A 20,203-nucleotide genomic window follows, 5' to 3' on the forward strand; every position below is an offset into this window, starting at 1 on the left:
AAAACCGGAAAGTGCTTTCTTGATTTAGTAAGCTTTAATCTGTTAAGATGGCTTTACGCAACTTCAGAGAGTAAGGCCACATTGTTTCATTCCTCAAAATGGCATGTTAAAACAACACAAACACACATTCTGCAAATTGTGCAAAATAATAAGTACAGCTGTCAAATAAAATTCCTGTTGGTCAATGCTGCGAATTCGCCTGTTAAAGTTCACCAAACTTAAACTTCACGCGAAATCCGCAAGGGGAAATTCTTCGCCACCAGATGTTTAGCGCATAATCGCGCATGAAGATTCCCATTGAAATAACTGTATTTTGCCTGCAGGATTTTGCCGTACAAGGTAAATGTGAACGTGCCTTAAATCCAAGTACATACTGACACGTTTTCATTTGAAAACACACCGATTTCACTACATTTACATCTTTCTTCCACACTGGAACTTTTTTTCCTCCACCGAAAATGGAGCATTTCAAAAACGCTTGCTGATGATGGCATTAGGAAGCTGAAAAATGAGTTATCAAATGAAAACAAATTAGTGTGGATTTGTTCTCATGGGCAGTTCTTGGCCAGAATAACCTGCAATGTGGGCCAGACCTTTTGGTGTTTAGTCAAAGGTCTGGCTACACAAGACTATTTGAGAAGAGCGCAGTTTGCCAGCAGACTGTAGGTCATTCAGTGCATGCCAGTATGGGCCAGTCCTGCAGGTTTCTGCGTCTGTCTGCCAGCTGATGTGACTTCGGCTCATTTAGATCCCTCTGGCAACTCAACCCTCAATCATACATCACTCTGCTGCACGTCTGAAATCTGTTAAAACGGATGTGGAACCAGCACACAGTGAACTCTCACTTCCAGCTGTGCTTGCAGTGCATTTCAGACCTGATCTGCTGGGCTATCAGCTGAGTGTTTGCACACAGCTTGTGTTCAACTTTTGACTCTGATAAGAGAAGGTCAAGGGAGGTAAAAGAGTGTGGAAACTCAGGAGTAAAACATCTGTTTTATATGCATCTCCCATTCTAATCTTTATTCTGTTTTCTGTCAAGGAGGTTACTTCCTGTGTCTTGTATATTTTTCAAGATGGGATATATTGTACTCTAACGCTGCTCAATGCGTTAAAACTATCAAAATCCACAGTTTGACAGGAAACACTCTTCCTCTTCCAAGTACAGTGAGGTTCAAAAGTTTGATAATGCTTTTATATACAGTATATTTCATATATATACAGTGTGACAATATTACATATCTCTGGTGACCAACAACCCTCTCCACTTTTGATAATAAAGCAATTTGAAAAAAAGACATCATATTTATTGTTATACTATTCATAATAGAAAGTTTGAGGAATACGTAAGACATGAGGCTGGATGAGGCAAAGGGGATGGAATGAGTTCCTGGGTTACTAAAGCTCCGAGATATGCATTTAAGGGTTAAAAAGCATGTGCCGACTTCTTAGAAATGTTGTCTTTGTATTTTTGTATTTTTATTTCTTGAACAGATTTATAAAACAATGCCATATCAAATTTCTCTTCTTGTTCTTATTTAATATTTTGTTTTATATTACATACCCTTAATGTCAAAAGTTTGGACACACCAATCCTTCTTTTGAGGCAAGTTTTTTCAAAACTATAATATGCACATTCTGGGCATTATGGGTGTTCTCTCAACTAACTCTCAACATTCTATCAACCAACTTATTCTCAACCAAGGATGCTTTTTAAACAGTATTTAAGGAGTTCCCAAGTATGCTGGACATTTGTTGCCTGCATTTCCTCCACTATCCGCACCAATACATCCATTAAATATATATATATATATATTTGCTTACATTTTATATATATTCTCTACAAAGCTTCAAGCATTTAGATCAAAATTTAGGTAGTGTCTTTTTGTATTAATTGCCCAATAAGCACCTTCTCGTCCAACTTCCTTTTAAAGCAAATGACTAGAATAGAGCGAGAAAATTCACTCAAGGCACTCTTCACATAATTCACTAGTACGAGCCTGTTCGTCACCTCCGGCTTTACACCCCATTTGTTCAAGTAATGACACAGCCGGATCCAAAACAACATGAGTCTTCTAGATGTCTTCAGCATGTGTGTGTTTGTGAGTGAGAGAGGGAAATGTGTGTATACGGATGTTTATATACGTGAGAAGAGTGGATCGTAATCCGTTATGAAGTGATTTTGTCGAGGATGAAAGCATTGCTTCCTGAGGGAGATTTTTAAGCAGACTTGAGTGTTTTGATTCTGTGGGTGTTAGTATATGTGCAGACAGCTACTTTCATTCTGACCTGTGCTTGGCGATCTGTAACACAGGGTCACGGATTAGCCTTTATTTCTGTTACAGCGTATTTTAGCACTCAGAACTTTACCCTAGAGAATTGTTTGTTTTCATGCCTAGCAGATATCTTCCCACACATTTGTGTTGTTACATGCATTAATTACAGTATGCTACCGTTGCAGTCTATTGTAGTATGCACTTTGTTTCTACACATTCTAAAAGAGCTTACACAGTATTTTCAGGAACTTTACTAATGAGGAAAACTAGAAACTAAAGTGACCCCACAGATAGAAGTAGGCTGCTCTGAATTTGATAAATGCTTCCATTCTGTCTAATATTGGGGTGAGAAGGTACATTTAAAAAAAAAAAATGCAGTTACATTTACAGTAAAGTAATGGCAGCTGTGGTTGCCAGAAATTTACCATTAAAAAATATGGTGTTAATGGTTCAGGCTTTACGGGATGTCATTTTGATGCCCGTATATTTTACGGTTCACTACCGTTTATATTATTTAATTAAATAACCTTAAAATACTAACCTTCTGGAAACTTTCAAATGTATTGTTAATTACCATAGTAATTACAAAAGGCCACACTCTGCTTTGTAATTTTACCAGAGGGGGAAATTTTTGGTGTTTGTTTGTAATTTGTCATTTGATTGATAGAGTCACTGATCCATTGTCAATCTCTATTGTACTGTTTTCAGTCTGTTGTCACTACTTCCATTACCATAAAGGCAAGCATTTTAGAGAACAATTGAGTATTAAAATATGTTTCTATTTGATTCTAATGGAAAAGAAAAGTGACTACAGAGCATCAGAAATGTTTTTTTTTTATTTAATTTATTTTTAACGATTTTGACATTATGATCTGAGAGTAGGTTTTCATTGCCGAATCACTTTGTTTTTGAGAATTCAGAAACTTTTTATTTTTCTGAATTGAAAGTTAACTGATTGCTAGCAAACATGTTGTGTTACCAATTCCAAGCCTTATCCAACTTTTCCAAAAAAAACTAAAACAAAAAGAGAGAAATATAATTACCATCACATATCATTACATCACACACAATATCAAAACTACAATTGAAGGTTGAAGTTTAGTTTCTCAAGGTTTCATGTTGTTAAAGCTCCCTTGAAGAATCATCCTCAACTAGCGAATCAGTGCAGAGTAATTCTACTATGTTTAAATATGCAAATGTAATGAGTAACATTGTAATGAGTAAGTGTTTGGTTAGCTGTCCTCAAAGCAACCATTCACACAATATTCACACCTCTAGACTGCGAGCAAAATAACACAAAACAGATTCTACTTTAGTCAAACCCATGACCTGTATGACTAATAATGCAAAAGAGAAATTTGTACAAAACTTGGTCACACACTTGGTCTTTCCATTCATCAGGTGATTTGATCAGTAGCTTTTTGATTGACACATTAATTGGTTTGCTGTTGGTAGACTGACCGCAGCCACTGTTCTGACCCCCTGCTACCCTTCAGCAACTGTTTCCATTTAACACAGACATGCACATTTTTGTCTGCGTGTACTTTTATTTAATTGTGCACGTGCAGTTGTGCTTTCCCAACTTGCCGAAAATGTTTACAATGGCTTTTACAAAGCATTATTCATAAGATTTATGTTCTTAAGGGTCATTTTTTTATCCAGATTTAGATAAACAGTTTGCAGCCATTTAAACTTTGTTTTGATATATTTACTTTACTTACTTCATCTCTTTGTATTTGGAACTTTATGGACACCAATCCCAAAGATATGACTATTCATTACAAATAATTAAGCCTGACATCACTGCAAAAACAGCATAACGTTACATCTTGACTTTAAGTTTGAGAAGACTCTTATCCTCGCCTTGAGTTAAATGACACATACAGCTTGGTAGTGATAAAGATTTGCAGATTAGATTACATTCTGATTCACAAGCTTTCGATGTATGTATGTGAGTTAAACACTACTGGCATGAAGGAAAGATGGAATTTCTGATTTAACCAGAAAGAATGTGATAACATTTTTTATACAAATGTAAAATCTAGCATCACTTGGTAATGTTCGACCTCCAGCGTGAAGGCTACTTTCGCTTTCTGTGTTCACACTCCCTATTATTGAGTTAAGCTTGTGGTAAATCTAGACTTAAATATGCTCGTTTCTCATCTTTTCATTTCTAAATCAACTGACGTATATTGAAAATAAATGATGGGACGGCGAAGGAAAACACGAGTGGGGAGATCACTGCCACGATCAAAGGTTTGTTGTGAAATCCTAAAAGATGTGTCCAGAAAAAACGATGATAATCTATTTACATGTGGAGAGAAAATCTAAAGGTCAGTAATACATCTACTGTTTATATATATATATACACTGTATATCTCTCCCCTATTAAATATTTTGAATAATCATACCATTATTCTAATCTAATGCAACGCAATCTTAACTGTAGGCTATTATGTCCCATATTAAATTGAATTGAACATTTAACGACCTAAACCACCAACTGAACTTATCAACATGCTAATATTGCGTAGTTTGACTTACATCGATTGCCATCTAAATGTGTTTTAGGGCTGTAGGCTAATATATGCCTTAAACATTTGCAGATGAAGAAGCTCAGCAAACATGAACAGAGAGATGTAGATTTAAAATCTTAAAAAAATTCAAAAGCTAATATTTCTAAAAGTGAACTCTGCATTAGACATGTACACTCACCTAAAGGATTATTAGGAACACCTGTTCAATATCTCATTAATGCAATTATCTAATCAACCAATCACATGGCAGTTGCTTCAATGCATTTAGGGGTGTGGTCCTGGTCAAGACAATCTCCTGAACTCCAAACTGAATGTCAGAATGGGAAAGAAAGGTGATTTAAGCAATTTTGAGCGTGGCATGGTTGTTGGTGCCAGACGGGCAGGTCTGAGTATTTCACAATTTGCTCAGTTACTGGGATTTTCACGCACAACCATTTCTAGGGTTTACAAAGAATGGTGTGAAAAGGAAAAACATCCAGTATGCGGCAGTCCTGTGGACTGAAAATGCCTTGTTGATGCTAGAGGTCAGAGGAGAATGGGCCGACTGATTCAAGCTGATAGAAGAGCAACTTTGCCTGAAATAACCACTCGTTACAACCGAGGTATGCAGCAAAGCATTTGTGAAGCCACAACACGCACAACCTTGAGGCGGATGGGCTACAACAGCAGAAGACCCCACCGGGTACCACTCATCTCCACTACAAATAGGAAAAAGAGGCTACAATTTGCAAGAGCTCACCAAAATTGGACAGTTGAAGACTGGAAAAATGTTGCCTGGTCTGATGAGTCTCGATTTCTGTTGAGACATTCAGATGTAGAGTCAGAATTTGGCGTAAACAGAATGAGAACATGGATCCATCATGCCTTGTTACCACTGTGCAGGCTGGTGGTGGTGGTGTAATCTTGTGGGGGATGTTTTCTTGGCACACTTTAGGCCCCTTAGTGCCAATTGGGCATCGTTTAAATGCCACGGCCTACCTGAGCATTGTTTCTGACCATGTACCCATCCTCTGATGACTACGTCCAGCAGGATAATGCACCATGTCACAAAGCTCGAATCATTTCAGATTGGTTTCTTGAACATGACAATGAGTTCACTGTACTAAAATGGCCCCCACAGTCACCAGATCTCAACCCAATAGAGCATCTTTGGGATGTGGTGGAACGGGAGCTTCGTGCCCTGGATGTGCATCCCACAAATCTCCATCAACTGCAAGATGCTATCCTATCAATATGGGCCAACATTTCTAAAGAATGCTTTCAGCACCTTGCCACGTAGAATTAAGGCAGTTCTGAAGGCGAAAGGGGGTCAAACACAGTATTAGTATGGTGTTCCTAATAATCCTTTAGGTGAGTGTAGTTTTGATAGTCTTATATAGTTTTGATTAAAAAAAGATACATTAAAAAAGATACATTCTGAAATGTAATTTTTTCATTCACAGAATTATAGGGCAAGGTTCATTAAAAGAAGTGTAATAATTAATATTAATTATATTAATATTTAATTAATACTTTTTTGGTAATTTATTAATTTGATATAAAGGCATGTATTTTTTTCATTCTGGTAAAAAAATGTTTTGGTAATTTATATTTTTAATTTTATGTTTTTTTTTTTTTTTGTCTAGTAATTTATTTAACTGATCAAACCTAGAATAGGCTGCCGACATGTTTCATAAAAATAATTTAATTTAGTCTTTCTCTATTGTTATTATTACAATAAAGCTCATTGTAGCTTTTCCTCTTGTATTTTGTGTTTATTGTTCATTTAATACATCTTCTGCATAGAAGGTTGTGATATTTAAAAGCATACTGAAATAACTTTACAGTGAATAGGTAGTTAGGTGCTAATCTTTGCCATGGAGTGAACATGGAGTGGGATTTATCTAATCCAGAAGCACAGAGCGAGCAAGGAGTGGGAAGTGGACAACCCGAAGTAGAGCTGGAGCGGAGTGAGTAAAGAATGCTTTGAGTGTGGAGGGGAAATTGTTGGCTGTCCACTCTACTCGCATACTCTGTTCTGTAGTTAGTAGTTTAACTCTATTCCTCAGCTGTAGTGAGATAATTATCCATTCCGATCTTGGAGCGATGCTACCATACGTGCTTTCTGAATTATCCTACGTGCTTTCTGAATTATCCTACAAGTATTTTGTTGTCAGACAGAAAACACTGAGGGGGCCAGTTTCATTCTTTTATATTTCTTGGGAAACTCTTATTTTGAAACAGAACCCAGACTCTCCTATGCCATGTTAAAAATGTACATCTTCACACAACTTGGAAACTTGTATCAGATAGCAGCCCCGAGCGTGTTTGATTACGCCATCTGTCACGACTCTCATCTGTGATTGGTAGTAATGCTGAAGCTGTTTGTTTAACTCTATTTCTCAGCTATAATGTATTAGTAATCTGGGCGATCATGGAGTGAGAGACAATTACGGATGACGCATTACTGCGGATGACACAATTTGTCATCGTCAGCTCATCTAGCTCATAGCACTCACAAGGTAGTCCTTTATCGCCACCTGCTGGCTCAAATCTTTAATGTCAGTGGTATGAATAAAAATTCACACATCTAGCTGCTCTTTCACATTTAGAAACACTCTTGAAACACCTCTCGTCCAATCAGATTTGAGGACCGGAACTACTTAACTGTTGTATAACAAGTGCTAAAGTGGTACTGTCTCTTAATAATATTCATATTAATTAAATTTGAATAATATTAACTTACAAATGGATTGCATGGATCTCAGTCTTTGACCACACATTACACGAAACGAACCAAACCGAAGAGTAAAAATTTGGTGATCTCGGTGATGAACTTCTTCACCAATACACCACTAAATCATTTTCAGGATCATTCAAAGGAAGATCGCTATTTATCAGATAATCTATATTTTTATGCAGTCCTAATGACACATCCCAATCTGATATAATATAACTCCATGTTTCTTTATCAGTGTCCCATGTAAATAGCATAAAGCATTACTGCCCACTGATATGCGTGGATTTTTAATGCATTATAATGCATTCTGTACAGCAAACTCCCTAATAGTTTACAAATTTCTAAGGTTGCATGTTATATACCGCCCAGCCCTAATTTTTACTATATTTTCATCTGTGACTTTATACCCCAAAATAAGGCAATACGTTGCAGTCTTTGACAAACCAAACAAACATTAAGTAAAAAATAGTCATTCAAGTTTTAAAGGATAGATTATTATAGATTTAAAAAAATGTATGCTCTCTTGAATAATTTTTTCCTAATTAAATCTCTGTAATGCAAATATTCTCTGAATGTTTGACGGCTACTATAAAAAAAGCATCTGCTCCCCGAATAGATGTGCCAATCAAGCACAACGAATGACTTGTTTGTTTTCCAAATGGCAGCCGCCTTTTTGGTCCTGTGCCTTCTGAAGTTAATGCTCACTCAATCCCCCAGGCCGTCTATGGATCCATAACACTTTCTTCATCCCTGGCCTGGCCTCCCTCTGACAGTCCCTGAAGGCAACACAGCTTATTAAGGAATAAACACCATTCCCCAGTCCATGCCAGCAGTCTAGTCTGGAACACAAACTATGATTAGCCCTTTGAAAAGAAGTAGTCGTGTGAGCTTGTAGCTTCTGTCGCCCAAGGTTCAAATTGCAGAGTCAGGAAATGTCAAGGTAAGTACTCGCTAAGGCAGAACAGCTGTAAATGTTTTTACAGCAGAGAAGAGTAAAGGGGCTGCTGTGTTTATGAGAATCACCTATCCGCCCGATCCTAACACGAACAATACCACCATCTGGGTCTGTCCAGAGATTAAATTTGTTTGTGTTTTAAGAAAAGCGATGACATTTCCCACATGGAAATGTCCGTTTATTATTGTATATATATATATTTGATTATCTGGGTGAATCTCATGAAAACATGTCCACATGTCCAGGTCACATTTCTCCCCAAAAAATCTAAAGAAAAAGAAGCCTGTTTTTAGGATCATTCATAATGTTACTATTTAATGTGACATTACTTTTATAATTAAGCATAATAAATTCGAATTTCCAAATTCTCATTATGTCACGAACCCCGCTCCTCTGCCCCATCCCCGCTTCGTCGCACACACACTCACTCCTCGAGCTCGCACGCTCATTCCGCCCCCCTCGAGCTCTCACGCTCGTTTTGCTCCCTCGAGCTCTCACGCTTGTTTTGCTCCCTCGAGCTCTCACGCTCGTTTTGCTCCCTCGAGATCTCCTGCTCGTTAGCAGGTCTCTCTCCTCGAGCTCACATGCACGCTCCTATGGCCAGAACATTATGACCACCTGCACTCGTCTCAATCACCCCTTTATTCGTTAAACCTGTACTAGTCCCATCACCTGTCATTCGTTTCACCTGCACCACTCGTTTGTTCCTCTATAAATATCACAGCACATTCGTCTCCCGCTTGTTGGTTATTGTTCTAGTTTACCCCGCATCTTCGCCCCCCGCTAGTCTCGTCTAGTTTTGTACTCCTCTCGTTTACCCCTTAGCTTGCCAGCCCCCCTTGTTCCCCTGTCTTTTCCTCTTGCTTGTCTTGTTTGTATATTGATTCCCCGGCTTCGACCTCATGCTCCCTTTGACTACTCTCTCCCGGATTTGCCCCCTTGTTTATATCTTGATTCCCCGGCTTTTGACCTAACGCTCACCCTGACCATTCTTCTCTGGATTTGCCCTTGTTTTGTACTGTTGCCTGCTTTTATTTTAATAAAGCAGTTTTTACACCTACATTGTGACTGTCTCTACTTGTATTCGCTACACATTACTGTAATGCGTCCAGACATACTTGTAAAATGTAAAATGTTCACTTTACTTACAAAAAAAACCACAAAAGTCATTTTTACTATTTTAATAAAAATAAATAAAAAATAATTAATTGCTCCACATATCTGAAAATCTCAGCTCTGTCCGTCCTTTCAAAGCTAGTGAATGGTTTTCCAGAATTTTTAAGGTCCAAAAGCACATTAAGGCAGCATAAAAGTAATCCATAAGACCCCAGTGGTTAAATCCATGTCTTCTGAAGTGGTATGACAGGTGTGGGTGAGAAACAGATCAATATTTAAGTCCTTATTTACTATAAATCTCCACTTTTAACTTTCACTTTTACATCTGAAAATGAAAGTGGAGATTTAAATATATATTTAAATTAAAAGGAGATTTAAAGTAAATACGTTTTTTTTTTTTTTTTAATGTTTGTTGTTATGTATTATGTACCATAATTTAATTGTGATTAATCACAGAAAACTCAATTGATTCACAGCCCTAATATTTAAATAGTCATCATTTGTTTTAATTATTAACACATTTCTTGCAAGTTCTTTAAGACAAAGTATAAAGTAAATATATAGTAAAAAAATAAGTAAAAAAAAAGTTAATTCTGGCATTATTTTCATGACAATTATGCACATTTCCCCTCAAATGCTCATTATTTGAATGTGTAGTAGGATCAGTTCTTTTGGGCAATGGAGGAGTCAGGAGACACCAAAGTAAATGGAAATACTTAGAGATGTGGAAGGCCCAGATGTACAACTAAACAAGCGGATATGTACATCAGAGTCTCTAGTTAGAGAAATAGACACCTCACATGTGCTCAGCTGACAGCTTCATTGAATTCTACCCGCTCAACACCAGTTTCATGTACAACAGTAAAGAGAAGACTCAGGGGTGCAGGCCTTATGGGAAGAATTGCATAGAAAAAGCCACTTTTGAAACAGAAAATCAAAAAGAAATGGTTAGAGTGGGCAAAGAAACACATTGGACAACAGATAATTGGAAAAGAGTGTTACGGATCTTAACCCCATTGAGCTTTTGTGGGATCAGCTAGACTGTAATGTGTGTGAGAAGTGTCCGACAAGACATCCACATCTATGGCAAGGGCTACAGGAAGTGTGGGGTGAAATGTAACCTGAATATCTGGACAAACTGACAGCTAGAATGCCAAGGATCTGCAAAGCTGTCATTACTGCATGTGGAGGATTTTTAAATGAGAACCCTTTGAGGTTTTTTCAAATTGTAATTGTAATTGTAATTTTTCTCGTTATTAATGTCCTGACTATACATTGTGATCAGTTGAATGCCACTTTGGTGAATACAAGTACCAATGACTTTCCAGAAGAATAATCTGTATATTATTCCAAACTTTTGGCCACGAGTGTATATATTTTACTGTATTATAGTAAAAGCATACTTTAGTGAATTTGTATTTGAATAAGCATAAATTAAATGCAGCACAATGAATACTACTGTAAGTTATAAATAGTTTACAATTCAAATAAAATGTAATTGTTTTTTTGCATTAGGCCTAATGTGATAAGAATTTATTACTGAAACTGGGGTGTGCTTGATTATAATAAGAATCGTCACTTATAAGAAATAAGAAAATAGGCTTCATTTTCTTTACGATTAAAATATAATACAATAAATATAATATGACCAGGACATGTTCTCAACAGTGCAGATATACTATCTACTCTTTAGAATTAGAAAAATAAACTTAATGAGCATGCTTTGAAAGGCAATTAAATTTAACCAATATCAACAAGTTCCAAAGATTGAATTGAACACGGATTTAGACAAAGTGAAACTACAAACTCGAGCACCAACCAGCCTTCTACATAGACCACCTAAATAGACATCTCTTTATGAATGTGAATGGTGCATTTACATTTAAGGAGGTAGCACAGTTGTGGCCGTGACTGGTATTATTATGCACAGCAGGCCTGTAGTCTAAGGTTCATCTGCATTAATAACCCTATAAGCCACGCTATCCCACTCTTTACCTCAAAGATGCTGAAGGCAGAGAAATCTCTGATTTTGTGGGTGGTAGTTTTAAGACCTGTCTAGACCTCACGTGTAATACTCTCAGGTCATTGAATAGAAACCAGTCTAAGTAAAGTAGTTGCCAAACTGGCTTTTGTTAGTGAAAGTGCTGTTTGGAGCCAAAGCGGTGATTTGTCGAGAAGGGACAAGCAATGAAAAAGTCACAAGAACAAAAAGAAGCTGGAACTGGTGCTGCAGTACAATTAAAGATCCTCTTAAAGGGATAGTTCACCCAAAAATGAAAATTCTCTCAGCATTTACTACCCCCATGCCATCCCAGATGTGTATCACTTTCTTTCTTCTGCTGAAGATAAACAAAGATTTTTAAAAGAGAATCTCTGCTCTGTTGTTCCTTTCAATGCAAGTAAATGGTGACCAAATCTTTGAAGGTCCAAAAGACCTGTTGATACGCAATCCCCCCGCATGCAGTAGTGACGTCACTCTGTTTACATTTAATATATAATTTACCGTCTATAAATTTAATAACTTTTAACAAATTATACATCTTTTCAAAGGTCTAAGGGTTCAACATTGATATCCGATCTCTGTTTCACAATAGCAATGCTCCAGAAACAGCAATTTACTTATTTGTGCAGGAGTACAAATGAAAACATGCAATATCAAAACGGGACTTCATACATTTGTTATGAAAACACGATCGCCAGATGAATCCAGTTCAACACACTTGGGTCAACTGTCCATGACAAGCGTTCATTGAAAAACATCCAATAGCACTTCTTGTTTTAATGTATACCAAGTTTTGTGAGAATCGGGCAAACAGCCTAGGACGAGTTTGAAAAAGTAGCTTTTTCAAATAAATTGAAATTGGAGAAAACATTTCTTGTGAAATGGAAAATCAAGTGACCATATGATTGTGGATTCAGAGAAGGTGTACATTTTTATTGTATCCCATATGGTTCTGGAGTTATTAGAAAAAACATGAATTAGCTAATTATTGTGCCACCATGTGGCCAATTGCCACAAAAATGTATATGCGGCTTCATGTAGATACCCTGCTTGTGTATAGTAATTTCGATAACCCTCGGCCATTCCCAATATGAATTATAAGGTGCTGAAATTTGATTGGCCGTTGGTGGCCATTTTTGTTAATTTGTCGAATAAATTTTTTAAGAATATGTTAGCATTTGAACCAAAGAAGATTTAAACTTTGTCGCTTAAATGTCTGCTAAGTTATCACAATTGTTTAGTTGTAGTGCCCCCTAGGGGTGGAATTCTTAAAAACTTCGCTGATATTCTAAACGTTCTTGTGACGGAGTTTGCGTTGAGTAGATATTTATTAATTACTCAAATCACGTTAAACCGCAGGATCTTGTTAATATCTTCGGAAAGATTTGATGTATCAAAATGTGGTCTGTAGATGATCTATACCAAATTTTGTGCTGATCAGACAAACAATCTAGAAAAAGTTTGTTTTTAAAAATACTCTAAATGGTGGAAAATAGACCATCCTGCTAAGTTTGTTGTCTCCACAACTTACTGTCTCTGACTCCCAGACACTTTTACAGCAGAAAGAAAAAGAATTAAAAAAAGATGAAAATCAGTACAAATACAATAGGGTTCCAGCAGTTTCGGTTCCAGAATGTTTCCTTTTTTAACCACCACTATTACAGCCATACACATTCAGATGGATGCGTCCTGAGTGTTGCGTTTTTAAAACACCATTTCAAATTAACTTAAAAATGCATCTCAGTCTAGACCCCTGAATTCTGTTCCATTACGTTGCACACCGTTTAGGTGTTTTTGAATAGTAGACGCCCCCTAAGAAACAAATCCAATCAGGATCAGGTAAACCTGAAACCAGCTAAGATAAACAGGGCTTCAGTAATCCCCAAGTATACCCGTTCACAACCATTCTAGATTTGTAAGGTGAAGGCTTTTAGGCATTGTTTGATGAGATTCTGTTGTGCTTTATCTGTGGCCTAGTGCTCCGTTAAGCTCTTTTTCATCCCGTTTTTTAGAAAGTGTCAGGATTGTGATTTGCTAGTGAGGAATTTGATCTAGGGATACAGAGCGGATTTAAAAGGGAATCCCTCGGGAAGACATGGATGTACATACAACTTGACGAAGAAATCAATCAAGGGAGGTCAGCTGCCCATTTTTTGAATTGTTCTCACTGGTCTTGGCTTCTGATATAGCACTATTACACGCTAGATTAAGGGGTTTATATGAAGGATTGTTTCCATCTCTCGGGAGGGTGGAATTTAGAGTTTCTAGCAGACTGGAGGAGAACGCGTCTGTCTCGTCTGTTTGTGCCATGTGTCACTGGCATTCTCCCTTGAGATTGCGACCTTGCTGCTGGCCCTGGCACTAGCAGTATTGGTGCCTTTGGATTCCAGGTTTGTTAGATTAAAAAGGGTTGTGGCCTGGAAACTGTTTGTTTGTGTTTTCAGTCGCCAGCATTAAAGGGGGACTTTTCTTGTATGGTTGTTTTGAGTTCCTTTACATGCTCTGAAATACTCCAAAGCCCTTCAGCATTGTATTCTTAATGTATTTTATTTTTTTAAGAATTGATGTTTAGTTTCAGTTGTTAGTGGTGCTTGCTGAGGCAAGTTTAAGGTTAAGGATTTGAACATATATTGCCCTACATGTTGGTGCAACAGACATGAATAAAATGGGTGGGGCAGTGGTGGCTCAGTGGTTGAGGCTCAGGGTTACTGACCAGAAGGTCAGGGGTTCAAGCCCCAGCACCACCAAGATGCCACTGTTGGGCCCTTGAGCAAGGCACTTAACTCCAAGTTGCTCCGGGGGATTGTCCCTGTAATAAGTGCACTGTAAGTCGCATCTGCCAAATGCATAAATGCGTAAATGTAAATGAAAAAGTCCCATACGTTTACATTGAAATAAGGACCCGAGCCATATCTAGGGACCAGAATATCTCTATTCTCTATCACCTAGTACACAAACTGTGCACAAATTCAGCTGTATAGTCAACATTCACAACTTTTTATGATCAGTGGTTAACTTTCAAGATAATTCTTGCCTCCAGTAGTTTCCTAATAGTAGTTACGACATTATGATGGTATTCAGGTTCACTCATCTCATAAATACAATCAATCATACGACTTGAGAGCAGCGTAGCTCTCCACTATGTATTTTTGTATTAAATTGCTGTTAAAGTTTCCCAGTGTCATAAATCAGGTGTTAATTATTCTTAAAACAGCTGTTAAAGCAGTAGTAGAAGGCACTCACACATGGGATCAGTTACTTTTCTCAGTATTGGTGAGGATGGACCAATCACAGGGGTTTGTGATTACTGGATGAGGCATTTATTTCATGATCTTTTAGAGAGTGAAATGTGTCCTTGCGAGTCCACTTTCACTGGAGTTTCTTCATATAATCACTTACATCTGGTATCTGGCTCTTATGAGAATACATCTTTTGGAGATCTTTTGGATACATTTCATCCCCTGTTAGTGCTCACTTTCTTTCCCAATTCCATCTTTTCTTTCATTAGTTCATCTAGCTCATTCATAGGTATGGGAATTGTAAGGAATGTAACTACTTCTGTCCAAAGGCCCAATCAAAAGGCTACTACTGTCACGTTAATTTTCTATTTGAAATGGCTGAAAGCTTTCAGAGAAATTGGTGGTAACTTTCAGTGTCGGAACACCATAGATTGACTGGGTCACTGTGGTGGGCCATGACCTCAAGTTCTAGGGCAGTGGTTCTCAACCCTCTTCCTGGAGCCCACTCAAGGCTGCACATTTCTCCTCTTTTTCTCCCAATTTGGAATGTCCAATTCCTAATGCGCTCTAAGTTGCGTAGTGACTCACCTCAATCCTGGTGGCAGAGGACGAATCCCAGCTGCCTGCGCGTCCTAGACTGTCAACCCGTGCATCTTATCACGTGGCTCATTGAGGGCATTAACACGGAGACATAGCACGTGTGGAGGCCCACGCCATCCACTGCGGTATCTTTCGCACAACTCACCACATGCCCCACCAAGAGCAAACCACATTATAGCGATCACAAGGAGGTTACCCCGTTTGACTCTACCCTCCCTAGCAACCGGGCCAATTTGGTTGCTTAGAAGACCTGGCTGGAACTTTTCACTTCCTTAACCATTCTTATATTTTTGAGGAAATATCCTCGAAGCACCTTACTTCATTAAAGATAAACACTACTACTTTTAGGAACTTTTTTGTTTTGGTAGCTAGTCACTACTCATGCGTCACTACTTTTCAAATCAAAACAATCAGTCCTGTTAATGCAGCACAATTAACAATGTGATCAAACTCCATTCTTCTTCTGTCTATTTTCTTTGGAGTTTCTTGTCAAGATAGATGCTCTCTGCCTCTCATGGCTGTGGTTATCTGTGTGGATGGAAACCCTATCATTTCAGCTCTGTCAGCTTTTTTTAGATCAGTCTGTTTTTAGAGTTCAGTGATGTTTGTCTAAAGACCTAGATGGCTGCCCAGATATTTAGCTGTGATCTTTTTGAGAGATAGAAATAAGATTATTGAAGCTTAGTAACAAGTAATTGTTTTCCAACAAGTAGTAGTGTAATGTGACAAAACGCTATATTGCTACAAATACAAAATACAAATAAGTGAATTTTATGTGGTTTGCCGTACGTATCGCATCAGTTTCCTAGAGGCGCTACAACAACAATTACTTTTATTCCCTTACAAATCACAAGTAAAATGGCAGATTTCTGTTCGTAAAATTTCTGTTCAATTTTACTATAGCGCATGACTTGGAGGGCTATACATTTTAGCATTTGCATTACATAACCAACTACATTTGCAAGCTTGTTCAAAGATGACATATTGTGAAGTAGCTCAACTGTTAGAGCATTGCATTTGTGATGCAAAGGACTGGACTACGAGTCCTGAAGAGCAAGCAAGTGGACACATGAGCCGAAAGTGTCATAGAAACACCACAAAATGATGTGGTTGCTTCAGAAATTGCTTTTTAATCTCACGTTTCCTTTATGACGCTATTAGCTACGTTCATGTTTCATGGTAGTGAGATTAACCTTCAAAACAACCTTGTCTGTTTTTGTTCTCACATTTGCTTTTTATGACACAATTGGTTAGGTTTAGGTTTAAAGTTTATGATAGGGAGGATGTTTTTATATTAAAACCCTATTGAGCATTTACCTTAAAAACATCAACGTGTCATGAACCACGCAATATAATTCTGCCAAAATGTTTCCACAGACACGTAATTTTCATGAGATCCGGCAATGCTGTTTTTACGTCAAGCTATTAATTGTTTTCCTCTCTCTTAAGGAGCATTTGGGCGGTCTGATTCATTTTAGTGGTTTGTTTGGATAGTTTACTTCAATTAACAGTTTCAAACAACATTTTACACATTTCTGCAGTTGGATGTTTGTCAGTCACTTGGTTGCTACTAAGGAAATCTGTAATATCTGGAGAAAGCTATCCATTAGCATTAGCATTCCCAATTTTGTAATGGCAGTTCAACTGGTGCATGTCCTATGTGATTGATAACTCTTCAATAGTTGGGTGTCGATCCATGTATTTTGATGTGAATTTTGGGTTGTAGCATAAAAAAATGCTGGATGGAAAACCAAGATGCAAATAAAATCTCCATAACGTGCATAAAAACGTAATAATTTATTACATTCAATAATAGAGCCACAGTGCTTCAAGTGCCAATTTCATTTCTATTTCACACCAGTTTCCCCAGAAGTGACAATTTTGTTCTCTTAATTGCATGGTTTAAGAGAACTGCTGTATTTTTTTAATGGCCAACAATGGAGAAAGAATGGTATAATTCCGACATCTACTAGCTAAGGGGGTGACACTAACCAGGCAACTCATTTTTGCACCTGGTAGCTCTACCCACAGTGAAATTGCATTGGTCTAAAGTCCCGAAGTTCAAAGACGCTCTCTCAAGTGGATACATTTGAAAATGGAGATATTTGAAAACGATGACTTATTTGATGGGGCAGTCATGTAATTCCTTTAACCCCCAAAAAATCAAGATGGTGACCTATGTTGTAGCGGTGTTGTTGTTCCTGATATTCACTTTTGATACTTTGTAGTACCTTCAAATTGCATTCGTTCAAAGGCGATGGGACGTTTACTCGGAATTGCTGTTTGGCGACGGAACATGAGGACAACTGCGTTTCAGACCGTACATGGAATGGCGATGTTTTGCACGTTTCAATGTTTTCAAACATTTCAGTGTAGTCAAGCAACTTTTTGAAAGCGTTTCGAAGCGTATCAGGATCAATGTGGACGTAGCCTAAAACTTTTGTTTTAGCTAGCGGTTGATGGACTAGTGAGGGGTGGCGATTCACTTTACCGGAACATATTCAGGATGGATTACCATTCCAACGTGGTCACATGTGTGTGGTGTTTTAGTGATCTGATCACAAAATGTTTTAGACCCCATTTCCACCTTTAGCGCTGACCATTTGTGTTCGGATCACCAAAAACGCAAGCGGACATACAAATGTAAATAATTCATTTTTTAAATATGTTAAACATAATAACAATACTTTTTGAAGTTAGTGTAACCCAAGTAATGTACTTAAAAGTAATTAAATTCAATAAATGTTGTCTGATTACAATAATATAAAATGCAATCCATTACCCTACTTTTTCGCTGGAAACTTGTTGCATTGTGCCTGTTTAGAACACAATTCTGAACAGTTTCATAGTAGCTTCCCCTGCACTGGAATAATCATGAGTGCTATGTGCGTCACAACAATACCAATCTAAGTATCAGAATACTCAGACACAACACAGAGGTAGCAGACTGCTTAGAGAAAGAATAAAAGGCTGCATTGTCCTGTGCAGGAAGCTACAGGTCTCTGCCCTACTGCCTCAGGCAGGATTATGAGGTGGCTGTAGCTCTGTTTGATCTCTCTCTCACACACACACACACACAATTTATTTGCCCCACCTCTTACTCACTGCCTTCTGGCACTGACAATAAATCTGGTAAATGCATTAATTTTCATAGGCTTTTAAAAATCCCAAGCTTCAGGCCTCACACTTACACACACACACACACACACACACACACACACACACACACACACACAGTCATTGCCACAGGACATTTCATAATGAAGCAAATAACCCTGTGTTATGAGTCTTGTAAAGACAAAGAACGTGTGCTATTTTCCAGGTGTTTGCTGACTAATCAGTGTTTTTTTACCCAAGCAAGATACAGTACACAGAAGTATTTGAATGTCCATTACTGAAAGCGTTTACTACTAAAATGCAGTTCCCCGTCTGTCGCTCACTTCAGCGTTGTGTCGAAGAAGCGACACTAGGGGTCTCTCTTGAGCGCCAAATATGCATCTGATCTATGAAAAAAGGCCAATGGGAATTAGGCAGACAGTATTTGCATACCCCGTCCCTAACATACGGGTTTAAAAACGGAGAAATACGTAGAATTCATTCAGAAATTTTCTTCGGAGCCGCGTTGCAGTCAGCTGCGATTTACACACTTGTTCCTGTTCCTCTGATGCTTGCCTGCTGTTGGATCTACGGCGCATTTCAGCAGCTTTCTCCTTCCCTGCACGGCAGTGCAGTTTGCCCCAGGGCGCTTCAACAGTGCAAAAAACTAAAAGAGTTTTGTAAATGAGTGATTTTCTCTGAAAGAGCAATACGCAGCTGGCGTTGAACCTCCTTTTCAGGACGCGTCTTTGTAAAGATGCCCTTCCGCCCCTGTGTAGTTCCTGGATGCGGTCTAGTTTCGCTCCACCTGTGTCCCGAAAATCCTACCACCTGGCGGGGTCACCCTGTACTCCCCTCCAAGGCCTGTAGGACAACGTCTTCTTTGATGGCCAAAGCCTACAGCGCCGCTGGACACGCCGCTTCCTCCCTGCATGTCATGGCCCTCCTGCAAGTGCACCAGGCCAAGGCACTCAAAGATCTGCACGGGGGTAACCCTGATCCCGACGTGCTGCAGGAACTGCGCTCAGCGACCGTCCTCGCTCTCAGAGCCACGAAGGTCACAGCACAGTCACTCGGGCAGGCGATGGCCACACTCGTGGTCCAGGAACGTCATCTGTGGCTGAACTTGATCCTCCGCGGCGGTCACGCCGCTGGGGTTGATGCACATGAGACCACTTCAGCACTGGCTTCAGACTCGAGTCCCGAGACAAGCGTCGCGCTTTACGGTTCCTGATTGAGGGAATGAGACATTGTGTCCTCCTGGCCACGTCGCTGAGCCGAGCCACTGTAGTGGCCAGACCATTTCCGGCTCCTCAGAAAACTCCTGAATGAACTTGACGTATTTCTATGCTTTTATACCCGTATGTCGGAGGCGGGGTATGCAAATACTGTCTGCCTAATTCCCATTGGCCTTTTTTCATAGATCAGAGGCATATTCGGTGCTCAAGAGAGACCCCTAGTGTCGCTTCTTCGACACAACGTCTCATTCCCTCCATCAGGGAACGGAGGTTACATACATAACCTAGAAGTTTGTGGGGGCTATGAAACAGTCACGTTGCAAAATTTCTGCAAACACGTTTACTATGGTATTCTTTGAAGTACCTTGATTTGTCATTTAAATAGCCTACTATGATGCACGAATTTCATGGATACCAAGCTACAAAAT

At 38.6% G+C, this 20,203-nt stretch overlaps 1 protein-coding gene across 1 annotated transcript in view; it reads left to right on the forward strand.

The window, feature by feature from the left end:
- Positions 1–20,203, forward strand: part of LOC127620823 (bone morphogenetic protein 1-like) — a 118,220-nt gene that overhangs the window by 12,331 nt on the left and 85,686 nt on the right.

The sequence above is a fragment of the Xyrauchen texanus genome, chromosome 27 (assembly GCF_025860055.1).
Source record: "Xyrauchen texanus isolate HMW12.3.18 chromosome 27, RBS_HiC_50CHRs, whole genome shotgun sequence".
Lineage (NCBI taxonomy): Eukaryota > Metazoa > Chordata > Actinopteri > Cypriniformes > Catostomidae > Xyrauchen > Xyrauchen texanus.